The following is a 19462-nucleotide window of genomic DNA, read 5'->3' on the forward strand; positions in this document are numbered from 1 at the left end:
CTGCTATTGGCATGGTCTTCGGTACCACACAGAGCCACCCCGAGAGTGAGGCTGTAGTGGCCCCATCTCTGGGCTGAGCATGATGGAAATGATGGAAAGGCAGGCCTAGCAGTCTTTAAAATTGAGGCAGGCCTAGCAGTCTTTAAAATTGAGGCAGGCCTAGCAGTCTTTAAAATTGAGTAAGCAGAGGAATAGATAAAGAAGATGTAGTACATATACACAATGGAATATTACTCAGCCATAAAAAGGAACAAAATTGGGTCATTTGTAGAGACGTGGATGGACCTAGAGACTGTCATACAGAGTGAAGTAAGTCAGAAAGAGAAAAACAAATATCACATATTAACGCATATATGTGCAATCTGAAAAAACTGGTATAGACGATTTATTTACAAAGCAGAAATAGAGACACAGACGTAGAGAACAAACGTATGGATACCAAGGGGAAAGGGGTGCGGTGGGATGAACTGGGAGATTGGGATTGACATATATACACATATATACACTATTGAGACTATGTATAAAATAGATAACTAATAGCACAGGGAACTCTACTCAGTGCTCTGTGGTGACCTAAATGGGAAGGAAATCCAAAAATGAGGTGATATATGTATACGGATAGCTGATTCACTTTGCTCTACAGTAGAAACTAACACAACATTATAAAGCAACTATACTCTAATAAAAACTTTAAAAAAGAAAATCAAAAAAAAAAGGGAGTGAGGATTTCATCTGAACTGGAAGCAACCCAAAATGTCTCCAGTGATGGGCTGGGGCTGTACAGGAGACATGGGGGTTGGGAGGCCACAGAGCAAGGATTCTGAAGGAGGCTAGGGGTGGATACTCAAAGGGTCCTAGAGGCAAATGCCCCACCCTGTTCATGCAGTGCCCACCTCTACCTTGGATCAGATGCTCACTCTGCTCCAATGATGCCCCAAAACTCCTCTGGCTGGGATGGAAGGATGGGGGGTTGGAAAGTCAGGGGCAAGGGGGGACCAGGGACACTCCTACATCTTTAAATCCTACATCCTAACGCTTCAAAATCTTTCCTTCCAATCCCCTACCAGAGGAGTCAGGGGCCCAGGGAAGAGACAGGTGGCCTGAGGTCACACAGCCAATTGGGGCCTAAGAGGGAGGCCCATCTTCTGGCCTCCTCCAGCGCTATCTCTGCTCTCCCATCCAGGGGCTGGAACCACACCCACACCCGGAACTAGGCATTCTGGGCAGTCCTTAGAAGAGCTCTAGCGGGGCCAGCCCACCCTCTCCTTGTCTCTTTGTGTTCAGCCCCAGCTCTGAACCTGCTTTCTTCTAAGTCACTGAGATGCTTATCAGTTGTGAAAAAGAAATCCAAACAGTGGCACACATTAAACCTAGCCTTTGGATCTTAGCTGGCTCAGCTGAGTTCCCAGGAAGAGGAATGAATCAGGCCCTGCAACCAGGCCCCAGACACCCAGATACACAACCCTTGTCCCGCATCCGGCCCCCACCAGGCAGGTGAAGGCAGGTAACGTACCCCGCTCCGTGCTGCCGCAGTTCTTTCTCCAGATCGCCTCTCTGAGAGCGCGCCTTGAATATGGGAGTCCCCTCTCCTGGCTCCTAGGTTTTAAACAACGGCCTCACCTCTGGAGACGTCCTGGCTGGGCGTCACCCAGTGCAGGGCGGGACTCAGGAATCTGGCAGCTGGCACGCCCATCTGTAGTCACTGCACCCTCACCCTCACCCCCAGACAGGACTGGGCAGGTGGGTCGGTCCCAGAGGCCTCACAGCAAGCTCGGCAGCACCCCGCCTGCCTGTGGGTGCCTTGTGTGGGGAATGTTAGTGATCTTTGGAGACCAGGATTCCTGGTGGAGGGGTGGGGGGTGGGGGAAGGACACTGGCATTTGTGACAGGCACTGCGCTTGGCACTTTCCCAAGGCCCGTAGAGGTCAGCCTCCTCTGGTGTCCTGGATCACCCTGGACAGAAGACCAAGCAGAGGACACAACGATCAGGGCTTCTGTATAAGGTGTTATAGCCCCAGACCGGTCACTGAGCTGGAAGGGAAGAAGATGCAAACATCCAGGACCCTGGAAAGCACCAGACCCCTCCCAAGGGAAAACAAAAAAATGGAAAATCCCTGCTTCTTGGGGGATTAAAACGCTATGGTTCATCAGGAAGGGGTCAAAGCCCAACTCACCCAAGAAAAGCTTAAGAGGAATAAACAGGAATGAACTCTAAATATCTCCCTTCAGGCTCCCTCGCAGCCTTGGCAGGGAGCCCAAGGACAGGTAACTACCTGTGAGTCATGGCTCTCAGCTCAGGAAGGGCTGCTCTCCTAGCCCCTCCCACCCTGGGCAAGAATGCCTGCCTGGAGGGCCAGAAAACAGACCAGACCCTCCTAAGGGATGGAAAGGAAGGCTGAGGTATAATTGGACCAACTTCCCCTGACCTCCTGCCAGGCCTGAGAACACAGCTTCCTTTGTAGGACCCTGGGCGTGCTCCTGGCTTAAGGCTTTGGGCTAGGAGCTTCTGTAAATGGCCCATATCAAGAGGTTGGTCTTGGAGGACAGCCTTCCCCCCAGATTAGGGTCAGAGGGCTTTTAGAGACATCTGGAAGGTCACCCAGTTCAGATCTTGGCCCCAGAGAGCCTACACTGGCCTTGTTTGGACATTATTGCCTCAAAGTTTCTATCTAAAGGAGACTCTTAACGAGCCAGTCCAGCCTGTCAGTGTCTCCTCAGCAGGAAATTCTCTACAATTGAAGGGTTAAGTCCAAGAAACTGGTTTGAGAACGCTTAAGGGGGAAACGTAGGATTTTGTGGATTAAACGGTAACCTGGGCATTTCTAACCCTCAGATTCTAATGTAGCCCAAGAAGTTTAGATGGGCAGGAAAAATACTATAATTAGCAAATGGGCAATAAGTTGTTTGGATGCAAACGGACATTCCAATAAATGTTAGTGTCTTGACCCCTGTAAACATTCCAGTGAAATGTGGCTTAATGAGCCAGGATCAGTAGCTGGCCCTCCTGGGCCCTGCCTCTGCAATAAGAACACAGACACACACCCCTCCAGTGCCCCACAGGGAAAGGTTACTGCTCACACCCTCGAGCTTTGAGCCCACCCATCTATTCTCTTTCTCTCCAACTCTCCAACTCCCTGAACGCAAGGCTTCCAGGAAGCTTGCCCCTCATGGAGCTGTCCATCCTCTGCCCACCACCAGGAAGAGGATGTGACAAAGAACTCATGAATAGTTAACTCAGTAGAAGAAGCAGCCATTGCGATGCCATATCCTCAGACCGGTGGGGCGGGAGTGTGATGGGAGGCTGGGCCCTTTAAACCTCCCTCCTCCTCTCCCATTATGAGGCCAGGAGTCCAGGTAAATAGCTATCTCAGACTTCACAGGTTGGGGCAGGTCCCAGAGCAGTTTGGCTTCGCAGAGGGAAAGGCAATTGCTCTGTGTGGGCTCCCCACCCCACCCCTATGTTCCCAGCCAAGTCCAGGACTTTGTTTCTGCAGACCTCAAGGAGGGCTCAGCCAGCCCACTCCTCAGGACACTAAGCACTCCCCAGTGGGAATCTAGTCTCCACAGGACTGCAGGGCCCCAGGCACAGGGTTTGAACTTCAGAACCCAGTTTTTTCAGAGACAAGAAGCCTAATCTAGAGACAGAAGCTAGAGTAGGACCTGGCCAGGGCTAAAGGCAAGGTGGGAGCATTGCTCCAACACCATCCCCTCCGTGTCCCCTTCCTCCCCCACTGCCCGCCATGCTGCTCCAGAGCTCTCCACTCTCATTTCTCTCCGAGCCTTGGCTTGTTAGAACAAGGAAAGTGGTGCTCAGGAAAGTGGTCATCCTTGACCCTCGTTCCTCTCGTACCTACATCAATCCATCTGGCAATTCTGTTAGCTCCCCTTTCCAAAGGCAACCTGAATCCACTTCCATCCTCCTGGCCTGAGCCTGTCTACCCCAGGCTTCTGCAACAGCCCCCTAACTCCTAACTGTCTAGTCACACAACCAGGTCTTGTCACTGCCCTGCTCAGAACACTGCACCAGCTCCCATTTCAGTCAGAGTCACGAGGCCCCATGTGATCTGACACTGCCCGTTTCTTCTCCACCTCTACCACTACTCTCCCCCCCAAATCCTCTCCCTCCAGCCACACGGCCTCCTTGTTCTGCCTCCAAATTACCAGGTTGCTTCTGAGTTAGGGCTTTTGCCCCAGCTGCTCTCTCTGCCTGGAACGCTCTTCCCCCACATTGGCAAGGCTACTTCTCTTACCTCTTTGAACTCTTTTTTCAAATGCTACCCTCTCAAGGAGGCCCACTCTGACCACCCTATTTAAAATGACAACAAACTTCCCTGCCCCGTCCCTGTCCCCCACCCCTAGCATTCCCAACCCCACCTACCCTACATTATGGATGAATTGTTTTGTTTTGCAATACTTACCAATTTCTAACCAACGATACAATCTATCTATTTATCATGTTTATTTTCTCTCCCCCCACTGGAATGTAATGTCCAAGAAGGCAGAGATTTTTGTCCATTTTGTTCACTACTATTTTCCGATTACCTAGAAATAGTGTCCGGCTCATAGGAGGTGCTCAATACTTGTGGAATGAATGGATTCACGCACTGTGGAAATCATTGATATAATTTAAAGAGTTCCTCATGCCCTGTAGGTATAGTTGCATTCTCAAAGGGGACAGTCTGGGCTTTTACTCACCAGAATGGATGACTAATAGTGGAAATTCCTGCATCGGTCAGCTGCAGAGGGCGGGGTGGGGAAGGTCTCTTTGGAGACACCTACCCCCAGATTACAGAAATGACACCATGTCAGTGCAGGCAGTCTCCCTCTCTGCCTGCTTGTCCGTTGTCCCTCACAATATCTCTGACGGGGGGAGAGGGGGTGGCCTGAGAAGCTACCATCTCCATTACCCATCTCTCAGGCTCAAACCATCCATGTTGCCAGGGAAATCAGCCAAGATCTGATCAACGAGAGATCAAGAGATAGGGAGAAAAGAAAGGAGGGAAGGAGGGTGGAAAGGAGGAAAGAGGTTGAGAGGTTATGATAAGAGAACCTGGTCCAGGCTGTGGATGCCAAATCCCAGGTGTTGGAGGAAGGGGCGCCAGGTGACTAAGGCTTGGGCATCACCCGGATCCAGTGAGTCATGGCTGAGTCCTTGTCTGTGGGACTGGGTGGGCTTCAGGAAGGGTTCTGGGGATTTGTCACATGACTAAAGCTGGCGTGTCTCCCCTTCTGCACAACGGCTCGGCTGCCCAGACAAGCGGTCACTCTTTGTGCACCTCTCCGAGAACCAGAGAGAGAAGGTGGGGTTTTATGAGCTCAGGCAGGAGCCCAGCCTCGGGCGGGGGCCAGGAGAAAGCTAACGGGAGCCTGGGCTGCCATCATGGGATGACTCTATTCCATAGAGTCTGTCTCCCCCGACCCTCCCCTTCCCATCCTGAATGTCCATCCAACTGACAGCGGTGCACATCAGCCTGGGTCTGAGGTCCGGGAGAAATCAGGCAGTCAGTCTAAACTAAGCACAGCTAACATTCTCTGGAGAGCTCGCAGTGTGCCAGGCACTGTTCTAAGATCTTTATACATATTACCTCATTTAATACTCACTGCATCTCTGTGCAGTAGACACTTAATTATCCTTCCTTTGCAGATTAGGGAAATGAGGCACACTTTCAAGAACTTGGTCCCATCTAATACGTGGTCATTTGAACCCAGACCAGTTTGCTTGGCACTTATGTTCTTAACCATTACTTTGGGCCTAAGATGGCCTAAACTCCCTGCCTCTACCCTTGGTAATCCTTGACCAGAGTCCACCAGACTCTGAATTTTATGTTTCCCAAACCTAATCAAGACCCAGTAACTGAAAAAGGGTGTTTTTGGAGCACGAATGTCGACTGGAGACTCCTGGGGAGACACTGATGCTATAGAAACATCCAGAACAGACACCATTCGGTGCCTTCCTGTTTGTTTTCCATGTAGACAACCTCTTTTGTGTTGGAGATGGAGATGGATGGAGACGGTGCTGGCCTCCAGATGCCCCTTCTCAGAGACTCCAGCACATACATACCAGCAGGGTTTCCCCCTCATACCAACAGGAAGCTGCTCTGAGTGAGGATGTGAGCAACCTACAAGGGGTGGGAAGACAGGGGAGGTGACCAGAAAAACATCACGGAGAGCTGACAAGATTAAACAAAAAAGATTGAACACGATGACAGGATGACACAACTTCCCCTTCACCGAAGGAAGGGGATCCCCTCCCCAGAGGTCAGGCTTCTGGGTCAGGGGCCCCAGTTTCTTCTATCTCTTAGGTCCTAGGGTGCACCTCCAAATGTCACCTCCCTCCTGAGGGGAACTAACGCTGGCTTGTGGCTCCCCAGAAAAGAGGGAGGAATATCTTGACCATTCTGCCACTTTCACTGTCTTCCCAAATCCCCGACCTTCCTGGGGGGACAGGCTGGCTCAGACCACACCCCCTCTCTACCATTGCCTCTGGGAACTAGCTTCTTGGGACCCAAGTCCAACCTCTGTAACCTTTGGCCACAGATTTGCCATGTGGAGCTGGCCATGTGGCCTGAGAGGAGAGAGACACACACCTGAAGGGGGCAACTTGTAGCCACAGGTGAGGTCAGGAGCATCTGGGAATGCCTGAGAGGGACCTGGCAGCGGAGGTCGGGGGGTGGGTGGTCTGCTCCCCGTGCTAGCGGAGGGCTGCCTCGCGGGACTTTAAACTCCCAAATATCATCCCTAAAAGGGCCACTCGAGAGGCAAACTCAATTTCCTAATGTTCAAATTGGCATTTGCGGGCTGAGTATGGAGAAATGAGCCTCTCGTGGTTTAAGGGAGAAGAAGCATGGGTGAGTCTGGCTTCTTGTCTGGAATCAACCCCACCTAACAGCTTTGAAGCAGCACCTCCCTGCAATGTGTGTGGCCACATCGGGTCTCTATGGACTTGAACAGCTCTGAAATCCAAGACCTAGCTCCAGCTCTGTTTCTCAATAGAAGCATAAACTTGGGAGAACCCCCCACTGAGCCTCAGTTACATCATTTGTAAATAAAGGTGCTGGATTTTACTGGTTCTCAACCCAAGCTGCCCTCAGCATTACTTGCAGAACTTACAGTATCTTAGGCCAGGCCCCAGCCAGAGATTTAATTGGATGGCAGAGGGACAGGGACGTTGAAAATGCTTTTAAACCTCCCCTGAAGCCCCCTCCAGCTTTAAGATGCTCTGCTCTCGGGGGTGGTAGTTTAGGACAGCAGTTAAAAGCCTAGACTTTAGAGTGAGGGGGATGAAGGTGCAAGTCTTGGTTCTGTACTCACCAGCCACATGACTTAGCACAGCCAAAGCTACTTGGGTTGCTACTACTCCAATGGGAGTAATAACAGTCTACCTCATGGATCCGTGTAAAGATCAAAGGGGACAGTGCATAGATAACTCTCAGCCAAGCACCTGGATAGAAACGTGCTCTATAAAATGTCTGTCACCACGTGTGCGTCACACACACAGGTGTTGGGGCGTGAGCAGCAGTCTTTGCAGCTGTGCTTAACAGAAAGCAAATACCATTCCATCCAGATGTCTCACAACTCACTTACCAGGCAGTGGGCCAACCTGGGCTGCCCCCCTCCGTCTCCCCCAGGGAGGCCCCAGGTCCCACATTCCAATCAGTTCCTTAGGGCTGCAAATTCCTGAAGTGCAGTGATCTGGACGAGAAGGGAAGAGGGGGCACTCGGCGGGCCAGACGAGCTAAGCTCCTTGAGAGCAGCGTGGTGCTTCCGGCCTACCTAGACAGGGAAAGACAGGGCGTGGGGTGTTTACAGAGGACAGAGGGCAGAGGAGCAAGCTGAAGCATGACAGACGTATTGTTTTATGGCCTCCAAGAGTTAACAAAACCAAGAGTCCAACCCCTGATAAAGAGAGGAGTCAAAGCTGGTCTGGAGAGCAGTTTGTTACTTACCTCGGGGCAATTGCGCAGCAAGTCTGAGGGCTATAGAGAAAAGGCACTTTCTTTCCCAGGGGCTTCTGCTTACACGGATTAAATTCTGGTCTATATTCTACCAGACAAGGGTGATGAGACCTTATCTAATCTAATTCCTTCCCTTTAAAACGTCATTCAAAATTGACCCTCTTCTGATCTAAAATACTGATAACGAGGTTTTAATAGCCTGGGCAAATGTTTATGAGATATGGTTTTCTGGGGGAAAAAAAATAAGAAAACAAATGTGCATAAAATCTACTTAACTCTAAAGACAAAATAATACTCGTGTCCATCAACGAATGAATGGATAAAGAAGATGTCATATGTATATACAATGGAATATTACTCAACCATAAAAAAAGAATGAAATATTGCCATTTGCAGCAACGTGGATGGACTCGGAGATTATCATACTAAGTGAAGTAAGTCAGACAGAGAAAGACAAATATATGATGTCACTCATATGTGGAATCTAAAAAATAATACAAATGAACTTATTTACCAAACAGAAACAGACTCACAGACATAGAAAACAAACTTATGGTTACCAAAGGGGAAGGAAGGGGGAGTGATAATTTGAGAGTATGGGATTAACAGATACACACTACTATATATAAAATAGAAAAACAACAAGAATTTACTTAATAGCACAGGGAACTATATTCAATATCTTGTAATAAACTATAGTGGAAAAGAGTCAAAAAAAGAATATAAATATATATGTATATATATAGGTATGTATATATATGTATATACACTTTGCTGTATGCCAGAAACTTAACACAATATTGTAAATCAATTATACTTCAATTTAAAGAAAAAGAAAAAATAATAGAGAGAGGACAGGGGGAGAATATCCAAAATGCTACATTTCCCATCTCTTTATATTCCTCTGTGCGCTCTCATCGTCCACAATGAGGATATTTTGCTAGAATAATCAGTACAAATAAAGCAAAGATTTTCAGGAGGAGGAGGGTGATTTTTGTCCACCTACAAGTGATTAATCTTTCTTCTCTTTGCTCCCTCCTTTGTCCTGAACCTGTCCACTAAACCCACAGACTGCCCCAGAGTTCTACAAGTTTTCTACATCATTGTAGATTTTGTAAGGTGTGGTTTCCCCTTCTTAAGAAGTATTGCTTATTGGGGCTGTTAGGTTTATGTCAAGAAAGCACTTAACACAGTTCCTCAGTAAATGTGTAAGAAAGTAAGGTATCACTCTAAACACCACATCTACAATATCTCATTTAAGCATCACAGCAGCCCTTTAAGGTGGCTCTTTGAAAGGACTTATTATTATAACTTTTTTGCAGCCTCAGCATTATTTGATAACTTGTTCAAGGTTTCCGAGTGTTATTGACTGAATATGGACCCTCAGAAATTCATATGCTGAAGCTCTAACACCTAATGTGATGGTCTTAGGAGGTGGGGGCCTTGGGAGATAATCAGGTTTAGATGAGGTCATGTAGGTAGAACCCTCATAATGGAATTAGTGCTCTTATAAGAAGAGGAAGAGACACCAGGACTCTGTCTCCACCATGTTGAGAACGCAGTCCGAAGGCAGTGATCTGCAAGTCAGGAAGCCAGTTCTCACCAGGAACCCAAACTACTGGAACCTTGATCTTGGAATTCTAGCCTTCAGAGCTGTGAAAATGAATGTCTTGTTGCTTAAGCCACCCAACCATGGTATTTTGTTAGAGCAGCCTGAAGTGATGAAGACTCAGAACTAGCGTTTTAGTGAAGTTAGGCTAAGCTATGCTGCAGTAATAAACTAACCGCAAAATCTCAGCAGCTTAACACAACTGACGAATGATTATTTGTTGCTTGCACAGAGTATGATGCAGAACAATGGTGAGGGAAGAGGTCCTCTGCTCCACACAGTCACTCAGGGACTTCCGCCATCCTGCATCTGCACCAGCCAGGACACATGGTCTTAGTGGCCCCGGCAGCAAGGTTATAGGGGCACGGAGGAACTCTCCCCAGTTACTCCAGGGTTCACAGTCATGCTGCTTACAACCTACTGGGCAGATCTACTCAGAGGGCTCCTAAGTGACCTTCCTACATGCCCAAAAGAGGAAAATGAAGTAGGACTTTGTGAACACATAGCATTGTCCACCACAACTAGTATATGGTGAAACCAGAATTCAACAGCAGATCTTTAAGCTTCCAAAATCCATGCTCTTTCCACTACAACATTTGGCCTCCCAAAATTGAGAGAATTTGTTTTTCATTTAAAAAAAATTTCATGATAGGATAATGTGTAGAATATGACTGCTCAAGGATACTGGTAGGAAAAATGCCCATAGTGAATGTTTTAGATTTGCAAAGCCTAAAGCATCACAAGATTGCCTCAGGGAAAACCTTAAACACAGTGAGATCTCTGTAGGTTGTACCCAGACGGTAAATATCTGTGAGACATATACACCACTCCAGTCTTTAAGAGAAAAACCACTGGTGGTGAGAGCAAATCTTCAAGGAGAAGATTCTGGTATGTTGTAAGGTGACCAACCAGCCTAGTTCACTGGGGCTTTTCTCGCTTTAGCCCTGAAAGTTCCACTTCCCAGGACACTCTTCAGTCCCAGACAAATACTTGGTCACCTGGTTGTACATCGATACTTTTTCACCCTGACAACTTTTGAAAGTGTCATCTCAAGTGGCTCAGTAAACTTTGAGGGCAGATGCACAGTGATCTGAGAAAGTGAAGTTGGCCCTGAGCCCAAGAAAAACCTGGGTGGAAATAGCACATGAGAATAAAACTCTCTCACAGGAAAGAGCTCAGGAAGCTCCTGTATGGATATTGGCTCACCTCAGCACAGTAGTCCTCTTCGAGGACTTGGGGGAAGAAAAGAGTATGACTCTGCTCCTACTGCTGCAGCCTGATGTGTGGGAGGCTTTTACCAGCCAGATCACATCAAGGACTCATATTGAGTTTACAGATACATTAATACCTCTATCTTTTTCAAGTCAAATGCCATTAAAATAGGTTGGTGGCGTCCTGAATTTGTACTGTTCTTGACATGCATGTACTCACAAATGCACACACACAGAAGGACACATGCCTTTGCACTTTATCCTATTGCATTTCGTCTTGTAAATTTTGGCTTAGCACTCCATTTACAAAGTTGGATTTGGCAAGTACTTTGACCTATACACTCTCCATCATCTCCAGGTTAAAGTCCAGAGTCCACAGCCAGGCTCTTGGAGTCCTGCTGAAAAAAAAGCTGTCTTTTTGGCCCCAATTCACACAGCCCCGCTTCGCACAAGTGCTCTGATCCTGCCATTTCATTCCCTTGACCACACTTAGGCTTCATTCATCTCGCTCTGACTGTCTACAACGCCCTTTCCACCCTTGTGTACTTGGCCAAATGCTAAATCCAAGACTCAGATCGGATTACTGGATAGGTGATGGCTTCTCTGTTATTTTCTGTAAATTCTCCCCAAACTCCATCAGCAGACCTTACCGATACAATTCAAGTAGCAACCAGTTCTGTTCTGTCTTGTAGACCCCTTCTACCTCAAATTTACATACTTACAGCTATTCAACATTCAGTTATTTTGTGATTTGCTCCCAAACCTGGATTGCAAACTCCTTGAGGACAGGGGCAACCCTTGGCCACTCTTTTTACCTGCTAATGAGTGCATCACCCACTGTCTGCACATAGTTAAGTGGTCAATGAACACATATTGATTTATTAGTATGAATCCTTGGGGCAAGGAGAAATCTACCAAAAAGTGTTCAAAGTATATGATGCCATGAGTTGATACTGCACAACCATGAGTTGATACCTGTAACTCCCTCTCAAGACAACATAGACAGAAAATCATCCAGAAAAAGAAATACCTTTTTTTCCCTTAAGAATTAGAACCTGAGAAAATTCATGATGAGTTGATCCACTGATGAGCAGACTTCCAAGGCTGTGCTCCCAGTCGCATCCACAATGGCTGGTACCTGGGGACAGAAAGGCCAGGAATCAAACTGGCTGTACTTCTGGTGTTTGGAACTGAAATACTTCTGGGATCAGTCACGGATCCAGGTCCTCAAGATGTTCAAGCCCCAGCTTTTAGAAGCCTGAGAGGTGAGGAAAGGTGTAAATGTGGGTCCAGGGGAGAGGGGGGCACAAATGGAGAGAGAGTCTTGGGAAGCAAGAATTCCTAAACATGACTCAAGGATTCTTGGTCACTCCCAGATAATCGGGAGACGTGTAGCAAAAGGTCTGTCGGTCCTTGCCTGTCCTTGTGCTGCCAATGAAAATGTGTCCTGCTAGGAGTTTCAGGCCCATCCCAACCCTTGGCCAATGAGGGCCAAGGCTGGTACACTAAGAACTCTGTCCCACAGCCAAATGGGTCTAGGTGTATCTGCTTGTCTAAGTCCATTTATTGGGCATCAGCCGTGTCCCAGGAGCTGGCACGAGCACTGAGAGGGGCTTCCCTAATTTACACCCCTCTGTGTATCTGGTCTGCTGCTTTTCTGGCCTTTCTGCCTGGGTCTCTGACAGGACCTGTTCTCCCTCCAGTTGTCCTTGAGGCCCGAGCTTAGGTCTGAATCCTCCCGGCAAATCAGCCTGCACATTGACACCCCTCCACCCACAGCTTCTGCCCGGTCATCATCCTCAGAGCCTGGGCTTTTCTTCCAGTTTCTCCTCACATCTCAGCAAACCCTTCTGACTTCTGACCAAGAAACTCAAAAACATCCCGAACCATTCATTCACAAAATAAATATTTACTGAGCACCCACCCAATGCCAGGCATCACCTGACCCAGTAGTAAACAAGTCAGACACATCCCTGTCCAGAGGGAGACTACTGTCTCATGGAACACAGACATTAAACACATAATTGCCAAATAATTCATTAATTATGCAACCAGAGTGACCTCAAGTTCTTTAGCCATCCAAGTCACTCTTTCCTCTATTATGTGAATAACCCTAATTCTGAGGATTCTAAGGAGATGCTAACAGATAATGCAAATTCATTCCAGTAGCTGCTTGTCCTCAAACAATCCTAGCTCCCTTTTTACCATTTCTCCATGCTGCCCCGATCTCTCCAGCCTATTTTGGCCCCAAACACAAATGTATGATCCTTTCTCCATTCTCCTAAGAACAAAAGACATAACTGCTGAGCTTGAGAAATTTTACTGAAAGTTTGAAGGTGACACAGGGAAATTACAACCTAACAATAAATACTAGCTTCCGCTGTCTCCAGAATCCGTCCAGCATCATAGCCTATTCCTGCTGCCATCTCCCTCCTTAGCTCTAAGCCTTCCCCAGGTTGCTGGAACCAGGGTCCTCCCTCCTGGGGAGCAACCAGTCAGGAGAACTCCCTTTCTGTGAACTCACTTCTCCCATCTCACCCCATGAAGATAGCCATATACAGGGTAACAACCCAAGCTGGCCCATCTACCTTACACTTAATCTACTCACTGCTACTTGTCATACATCAGCCTGCATTCATTCACTCTTTCATTTCAGAAATAATTACTGAACATATATTTTATACCAGACATTGTGCTAGGTTAGGACAAAAATATACAGCAGCAAACAAAACAGACTAGATAGACCCTGCCCTTATGGAGGAGACAAACAATAAAGAAGTAAACTAGAAACTAACTCTGACAATTACAGCTTTCAATGATTTTTATGAAGTATTTTTAAAAGCCAGGATGACATGATAGATGGGGGTCTCAGGATGTTGGAAGTACCACTTTAGAAAGGATGGGTAAGAGAATTCTCTCTGAGGAGGTGACCCTTGGGATAAGCCTGAGAGATTTAGGGCTGAACATTACAAGGCAGCCTAAACATGTATTTAAGGTACCAGCAAAGGAGAGGCAACAAAATTTCTTCTGAAAAATTTTATATCTAATATATTTTTAAAGACATGGCAATAGACACTTAGGGCAGAATTAGAATGCTGTATGTCTCCCTTACACATATTATATTATTTTCTTTATTTTTTTTTTTTTTTCGGTGCTCGGGCCTCTCCCTGTTGTGGCCTCTCCCGTTGCGTAGCACAAGCCCCGGACACGCAGGCTCAGCGGCCATGGCTCACGGGCCCAGCCGCTCCGCGGCATGTGGGATCTTCCCGGACCGGGGCACGAACCCGTGTCCCCTGCATTGGCAGGCGGACTCTCAACCACTGCGCCACCAGGGAAACCCTCCCTTACACATATTTTAAAGTTTAATACCGTTTTTATTTTGATTTACTAGGGCAGATTAGAGCATTCATTCTTTTTTTTTAATTAACTTTTATTGAGTATGGTTGCTTTACAATGTTGTGTTAGGCTTCATTGCACAATAAAACGAATCAGCCATACACATACAGATATCCCCTCCCTTTTGGACTTCCCTCCCATTTAGGTTACCACAGGGCACTAGGTGAGTTCCCTGTGCTATACAGCATGTTCCCATCAGTGGTCCATTATATACATAGTATCAATAATATATATGTGTCAATCCCAGTCTCCCAAATTCTCCCACCCCACCCCTTTCCCCCTTGGTATCCATACATTTGTTCTCTACGTCTGTGTCTCTATTTCTGCTTTGCAACTAAGATCATCTATACCATTTTTCTAGATTCCACATATACGCATTATTATATGATATTTGCTTTTTTCTTTCTGACTTACTTCACTCTGTATGACACTCTCTAGGTCCATCCACGTCTCGAAAAATGATCCAATTTCATTCCTTTTTATGGCTGAGTAATATTCCATTGTATATATATACCACATCTTCTTTATCCATTCCTCTGTCGATGGACATTTAGGTTGCTTCCATGTCCTGGCTATTGTAAATAATGCTGTTATGAACATTGGGGTGTATGTGTTTTTTTGAATTATGGTTTCTCTGGGCATATGCCCAGTAATGGGATTGCTGGGTCATATGGTAGTTCTATTTTTAGTTTTTTAAGGAACCTCCATACTGTTCTCCATAGTGGCTGCTCAATTTACATTCCTACCTAGAGTGCAAGAGGGTTCCCTTTTCTCCACACCCTCTCCAGCATTTATTGTTTGTAGAGTTTTTGATGATGGCCATTCTGACCGGTGTGAGGTAGTACCTCATTATAGTTTTGATTTGCATTTCTCTAATAATTAGTGATACTGAGCATCTTTTTATGTGTTTGTTGGCCATCTGTACGTCTTCTTTGGAGAAATTTAGGTTTTCTGCCCATTTTTGGATTGGGTTGTTTATTTTTTCTGATATTGAGCTGTATGAGCTGCTTGTATATTTTGGAGTTTAATCCTTTGTCAGTTGCTTCATTTGCAAATATTTTCTCCCATTCGGAGTGTTGTCTTTTTGTCTTACCGTCTCCTTTGCTGTGCAAAAGCTTTTAAGTTTAATTAGGTCCCATTTGTTTATTTTTGTTTTTGTTTCCATTACTCTAGGAGGTGGGTCAAAAAAGATGTTGCTGTGGTTTATGTCAAAGAGTGTTCTGCCTATGTTTTCCTCTGAGAGTTTTATAGTGTCTGGTCTTACATTTAGGTCTTTAATCCATTTTGAGTTTATTTTTGTGTATGGTATTAGGGAGTGTTCTAATTTCATTCCTTTACATGTAGCTGTCCAGTTTTCCCAGCATCACTTATTGAAGAGGCTGTCTTTTCTCCATTGTATATTTTTGCCTCCTTTGTCATAGATTAGGTGACCATAGGCGCGTGGGTTTATCTCTGGGCTTTCTATCCTGTTCCATTTATCTATATTTCTGTTTTTTGTGCCAGTACCATACTGTCTTGATTACTGTCACTTTGTAGTATAGTCTGAAGTCAGGGAGCCTGATTCCTCCTGCTCCTTTTTTCTTTCTCAAGATTGCTTTGGCTATTCAGGGTCTTTTGTGTCTCCACACAAATTGTAAAAATTTTGTTCTAATTCTGTGCAAAATGCCATTGGTAGTTTGATAGGGATTGCACTGGATCTGTAGATTGCTTTGGGTAGTACAGTCATTTTCACAATATTGATTCTTCCAATACAAGAACATGGTATATCTCTCCATCTGTTTGTCATCTTTGATTTCTTTCACCAGTGTTTTATAGTTTTCTGAGTACAGGTCTTTTGCCTCCTTAGATAGGTTTATTCCTAGGTGTTTTATTCTTTTTGTTGCAATGGTAAGTGGGATTTTTTTCCTTAATTTCTCTTTCTGCCCTTTCTTTATTAATATATAGGAATGCAAGAGATTTCTGTGTATTAATTTTGTATCCTGTAACTTTACCAAATTCATTTATTAGCTCTAGTAGTTTTCTGGTGGCATCTTTAGGATTCTCTATGTATAGTATCATGTCATCTGCAAACAGTGACAGTTTTACTTCTTCTTTTCCAATTTGGATTCCTTTTATTTCTTTTTCTTCTCTAATTGCCATGGCTAGGACTTCCAAAACTATGTTGAATAAGAGTGCAAGAGTGGACTCCCTTGTCTTGTTCCTGATCTTAGAGGAAATGCTTTCAGTTTTTCACCACTGAGAATAATGTGTGCTGTGGGTTTGTCATATATGGCCTTTATTATGCTGAAGTAAGTTCCCTCTATACCCACTTTCTGGAGAGTTTTTATCATAAAAAAAAACGGGTGTTGAATTTTGTCAAAAGCTTTTTCTGCATCTACTGAGATGATCAGATGGTTTTTATTCTTTATTAGTATGGTGTATCACATTGATTGGTTTGCATATATTGAAGAAGCCTTGCATCCCTGGAATAAATCCCACTTGATCATGGTGTATGATCCTTTTAATGTGTTGTTGGATTCTGTTTGCTAGTATTTTGTTGAGGATTTTTGCATCTATGTTCATCAGTGATATTGGCCTGTAATTTTCTTTTTTTGTGGTATCTTTGTCTGGTTTTGGTATCAGGGTGATGGTAACCTCATAGAATGAGTCTGGGAGTGTTTCACCCTCTGCAATTTTTTGGAAGAGTTTGAGAAGGTGTTTGCTCTTCTCTAAATGTTTGATAGAATTCACCTATGAAACCATCTGGTCATGGACTTTTGTTTGTTGGAAGATTTTTAATCACAGTTTCAATTTCATTACTTGTGATTGGTCTGTTCATATTTTCTATTTCTTCTTGGTTCAGTCTTGGAAGGTTGTACTTTTCTATGAATTTGTCCATTTCATCCAGGTTGTCCATTTTATTGGCTTATAGTTGCTTGTAGTAATCCCTTATGATCCTTTGTATTTCTATGATGTCAGTTGTAACTTCTCTGTTCTAGTTTCTAATTTTACTGATTTGAGTCCTCTCCCTTTTGTTCTTGATGAGCCTGGCTAAAGGTTTATCAATTTTGTTTATCTTCTCTAGGAATCAGCTTTTAGTTTTATTGATCTTTGCTATTGTTTTCTTCATTTCTACTTTATTTATTTCTGCTCTGATCTTTATGATTTAGAGCATTCAATCTTTTCAGGGATTAGAACCTCTGAAGTCTTACTCAAGTCCTAGGAGATACCTGAAAAGGGTGTTCCTGGCAAAGAATGAGCAAGTGCAAATGTCCTGTGGCAGGAAAGAGCTTAGTTTCTTCTACAGGTAGGAAGAAGTGACAGGAACAGTATGATTGAGGTGGGAGCTGAAATGGGTGGTACATGTGGGCAGGGGCCTGGCCTCAGACAGGGAGTGGTTTTAAACACTGGTTATGTAGGATTCCCTGATTTTTTTTTTTTTTTTTTTTAATTTCTGATGCCCAGGCCTGACCCCAAGAGAATTAACTGGTCTGAGGTGGGGTTGTGAAACTGGTATTTTTTAAAGTTCCTTGGATGATTCCAACTTGCAGCCAGGATGAAGACCCACTGACATGGGGCCTTACAGACAGTCAGAGAGACAGAAAAGTGAATGGTGAAGAATATGGACCCTAGAATTAGACAATCTAGTTTTGAATCCCATTTCTGCCACTGACTAGCTGTGTGATCCAAAGCACATTACTTAAGCAAAATGGGGATAGTAGTTTACCTACTCTGCAGAGTTATTTGTAGGATTAACGAGCTAATACATACAACGGTCTTAGAAAGCACGTATTAAGGATGCAATGACTTCTAGCTTTGGCTGCTCTATGTGAGCGATAATGGCAGCTTGGCCCAGGTTGGAGGCGCTGAAGGTGAAAAGACAGAGTCAAATTGTATATTTGGAAGTAGAACAAATGGGACTTGCTGAAAATTGGCTGACAAAGATGAGGAAAAGAAGGGAATAAAGGATGGTTTCCATGTTTGGGACTTTAGCAATTGAAGTGGTAATATTTTACCAAGATTGGGAAGACTAGGAGAGGAACAAACTTTGAAGAACAAAATCAGGAATTTCATTTTTATGTATTAAGTTAAAGACACTCTATTAGATATCCAAGAAGAGATACCTATTAGACAGCTTAATATGTATTCCTGGAGCTCAGGAGAGAGGAATAAATTTCAGAGTCATTAACATATAGTGCTGTGCTGTCCAATATGCTAGACATTAGCCACACTTATAAGGTTATTTAATTTAAATTTAGATTAATTAAATAAAAGTACACATTCAGTTTATTAGACACTCTAGTCACATTTCAAGTGCTCAACAGCCACAAGAAGCTAGTGGCTACCATCTTGGACAGCGCAGATACAGAACATTTCCATCATTGCAGAAAGTTCTAGAGGAAAGTACTGAGTCTCAATCCATGGAACTATAGGAAATCATCTATGAAGTGGTTCACAATTCTGGCTACACATTAGAATCACCCCAGGAATTCAGAATCAATTCATCTTGGGAAACTCCCAGGCAATGGTAGTTTTTAAAAGTTCCCAGGATGATTCTAAAGTGGAGCCAGAGCTGATCTAAGAAAATAATGTTGGTAGGGCCCTAGGGTACCCCAATATTAAGGGCAGTGATTCTCAATCTTGGCTGAACATTGGAATCACCTTTAGAGCTTTAAATATTACTAATGCCTGGGTCCTGCTTGGAGAGATTTCTGATTTAATTGGTCTAGAGTGCAGCCTGGTCTTCAGAAATTTTAAAAGCTCCCCAGTTATTCTAATGGACATTCAAGGCTGAGAACCACTGATTGATAGAGGGGAAAGGTGTAATGAAGAAGAGCTTAGAAGAATAAAATAATGCAGTACAATGAAAAACAAGAGAGTGCAGTGTCCCTGAAGCAAAAAGAAAAAAAGCGTTTCTAGAAGGAAGAAATGGTTCTATCTGTTGAATGCTAAAATTCAGTTCATTTAATAAGCATCCCATTGGATTTTGTTGGGGTAGTGCTAATGCGAGCCAGATGGGAGTGGGTAAAAGAATGAATGGTTGATGAAGAAATAAATACAGTGATTGTAGACAACTGTTAATACACAGTTTCAGTTATGAAGAGGAGCAAAGAATGCTGGCAGCAGTGGGATAGTGATTTGGGGTCATGGACTAGGTTTTTTAAGACACAGATATTAGAGTATGTTTGTATGCTGAGGGATACTATAATAAAGGAGAAAATGATTATTCAGGAAAGAGGAAGGATCTGGCAGGAAGTTGACTTCTTATCCAAAATCCCTACCCTCCTTCCTCCTTGCTTAAAGATCCCCAG

At 44.7% G+C, this 19462-nt stretch overlaps 1 protein-coding gene across 1 annotated transcript in view; it reads right to left on the reverse strand.

The window, feature by feature from the left end:
- The window catches only part of LAMB3 (laminin subunit beta 3), a 41045-nt gene extending 39388 nt beyond the window's left edge, over nucleotides 1-1657 (reverse strand). Inside the window, exon 1 of the mRNA XM_030762248.2 lies at nucleotides 1514-1657. The gene's annotated coding sequence lies outside the window, so the exon portion shown is untranslated. The remainder of the gene's footprint in view (nucleotides 1-1513) is intronic.
- Nucleotides 1658-19462: the final 17805 nt, after the last annotated feature.

Source organism: Delphinapterus leucas, chromosome 1 (genome assembly GCF_059928025.1).
Source record: "Delphinapterus leucas isolate spDelLeu-1000000601 "Yukka" chromosome 1, BTC_Dleu_Yukka2, whole genome shotgun sequence".
NCBI lineage: Eukaryota > Metazoa > Chordata > Mammalia > Artiodactyla > Monodontidae > Delphinapterus > Delphinapterus leucas.